This window comes from Primulina tabacum, chromosome 10, assembly GCF_025594145.1.
Source record: "Primulina tabacum isolate GXHZ01 chromosome 10, ASM2559414v2, whole genome shotgun sequence".
Lineage (NCBI taxonomy): Eukaryota > Viridiplantae > Streptophyta > Magnoliopsida > Lamiales > Gesneriaceae > Primulina > Primulina tabacum.
This window is the reverse complement of record NC_134559.1, coordinates 13015660-13018746: the sequence shown is the minus strand read 5'-3', so window position 1 is coordinate 13018746 and position 3087 is coordinate 13015660. Positions and strand designations below refer to the sequence as shown.

The following is a 3087-nucleotide window of genomic DNA, read 5'->3' as shown; positions in this document are numbered from 1 at the left end:
AATTATGGGGTAGGTGATGTCCTGATAATTTTCTCAAAGAGTGTGTGACTGAGAACATAAGCATGTTGGAAATATCCATGTTGATACAGTAGGGTTAGTCGTCGAATCTAGAGCATGACAGAGTGGTATCAGAGACGGTTGCCGACAAGAATACCGGGAAATAAGTGTAAATGGAAAAAAATGCTATGTGGCATGAGAGCCACCTCTTGAACCTGCGGGGAAAAGCGCTAGACGTACGGGAGCCACCTCTTTAACCCGTAGGAGGCACCTCTAAATTCCCAGCTCTGGTGGATAACCACGACAAGACGTCGCATTCTGAAAGAAGGGTGATCGTAATATCCTGTCCAAAAATGAACGGGCCAAAACTATGCATATATGAGACTGTAAAGTTGAAGAGGATTTAAAAAATTTGATATGTAATACTTATATCATCAAGGTTTAACTTTTTTTCGGGAGCTATAAGAACTCTAAAGTAAAGCGTAAATTAGGAAAATTCTGAGAACTCTAAAGTTAAGCGTGTTTGAATTTTGACAATTCTAATATTAGTGACCCCCTAAAAAGTTTCTCGGGAAGTGTGAAAGATGATATAAACACGATGGAAAGACCTGTATCGATATAGTAGAGACAATCATCAAATTTGGGGTCCGACACTTCAAAAATCATTACAGAAGCTGCAGCACAAGCACATGGTTTGAAAAAAGATGTCCGCACGAGGCATATGGTTTGAAAACAAGTTCCTGGAAAGGATGACATTCGAAATGAGTTACTGAATTACAATGAAAGCATAAAATGGAAAGGGGGGAAATTTACCAAGCAAATGGGGCATAAAAGATTGTACTCTTATTTGACCATGTCTGGAAGCATCAATTTCATGTTGGGCTCTGTACTCAGATCACAAGAGAATGTATTTCGGTGTTCTTCAGACATTCCGCCGTTAGATTTACTATACATATAGAAAGCCCCAAGTTCTATCAACCAAGCTGATTGCATTAGATTTAGGACATAAAAAATTCATTGGCCGAATTGAATGCCTAAGAAAATTCATTAGATTTAGGACATAAAAAATAAGCGGTAGACAAGGGAGATCCAATGCAGCAAAAATTATTGACGTAACTTGTTACAACTTACTGTATCATATTTATTGAGGATTTTCCTTATAGCAAGAACATTCATGATAACATACTCGATTAACATTCGGCAAACTTGTTCTGTGGCTTGTTGGGACTTCGAAAACATTGGCGTGTAAAAGTAATGAACCTTTGGATTCTATGCTCGTGAAGATTGAGAAGGTGCCTCACCCTTGAACTAAAACATCCAGCAATGTCAGAAGCCTCCTTTGCCGATTCAGAGAAGAACTTCTGGTCACTCACTACGAGATGGGAAAAAAACTATGATATGAAGCATAACAACCACACCAGCTCCACATGATAACACTATGTAGGTCTTCAATTTTCAAATCCCAAAGTTGGGAAGCAATAACATGGTGCTTGGGCTACCGTACGAATCTCAAACAAGGCCACTTGAGAACAAGCACAAGTAAAATCGTGTTTGTTGATTCCCATTATTAATTCAATCGTGAACTCGATCCAAAGTATCATAACTTAAGTATTGACAAAGGAATGCTAAGTCTTTCTCTCGTTATGTCCTAAGAATCATTTTGCCTTTCATATCTATGCTTGTGGGAGACTCAAGTATCAAATTCATCAAGCAGCAAGTTAGAATTACAAGAATTCCTCAAGGTTCTGTTGGGTCGTCAATGAGAGGATGTAATTATTGATTTTATGCTTCTGCAGTTTCAATTAAATTGAGAGTGCAATCTTGTTATTTTAGTGAAGTAGAATAAAATTAATAAATTGTTTTGATTAATGATGTGTTGATCATATCAAATTAATTTATTAGAGCCTAATTTAATTGAGTGTGATCAAGTCCCTTTGGTGACTCTAATATAAATTCGGATAAATTATATGAGTTATAATTTATTTAATCTGCATGAATAAATTAGTTAGATTATATTATCATTATCTATGGAAGTTTTTTATATGACATATGATAATCTCTTAATTTATGGAAAATAGATAATTCAATATCTTTGGTTGGAAATATCATATATTTCTATACTAGTTTATATGCGTAGTATGATGGAAAGTTGTGACTACTGAAGTATTGTTTTCTCTCACCCAAGGTACAGTGGGAGTTTAAAAATTTTAGTTTTGACACTCAAAACATTCATTGGGTGTCATTTAATATAAACATTCATAGGGCGTTTTAAAACTGGTTACCTTTGCGTATTTAACATTGGACACCAAACCAATCCGAAATTAGAGGAGTTGGTTCTTCTTGTAAATCCATAAAAACTGATCTTCTTCCTTTGAATCACCTAATCAAGTCCACGATTGAAGATGAGATACCTTGTTTAGATCACACTAGATATCTTAAACAATTTTGCGTCGAAACTGAATGGTTGGAGTTTTAGAGATCCTGCGGTGATGTGGCCGTGAAATTTTTCTCCAAAAATTTCATGGTGGCCGAAATTCTTTGAAGAGAGGGAAGGAGCTAAAATCCGTGAGTAAAACTTGTGTTATTTCATATGCCCCTCAATGAAATATTTATAATCTTTGATTCTTGATCACATCAAGAATTCCACTCATATTGGGATCCATAATCGTAATCTCATTAAGATTCTTATTTTCATTAATTAATTAAAATTCTCATGTTTATGGCATGTGAGTTAAGTTTTTTTTTGGTTCTTCAAATTAAACAATTTCATAATGAAATTTTTTGTGTCAAAACAAGTATGCTAAAAACTCTGGTGATGTAATTCTCAAATGAACATGTTAAATACATGAAAACCCCTATGAGATTGAGTGAAAAACTGGGTAAAGAAGATGTTTCCGGAGGTGTTAAAACACCATGTACCGCAACATCATTGACAGTCTCCTTTATTTAGCTGCAAGTCGTCCATATATAATGTTCAACGTCTGTTTATGTGCTAGATATCAAGCTAACCTAAGATCACACACTTAAGGTTGTAAAACACAATTTGAGATACAATGCATGGACTGTAGATCTGGGATTATGATACACAAA

The 3087-nt window shown here is 35.2% G+C and overlaps 1 pseudogene; it reads right to left on the bottom strand.

The window, feature by feature from the left end:
• Window positions 1-227: 227 nt before the first annotated feature.
• Window positions 228-1562, bottom strand: LOC142504927 (putative E3 ubiquitin-protein ligase BAH1-like 1; annotated as a pseudogene).
• Window positions 1563-3087: the final 1525 nt, after the last annotated feature.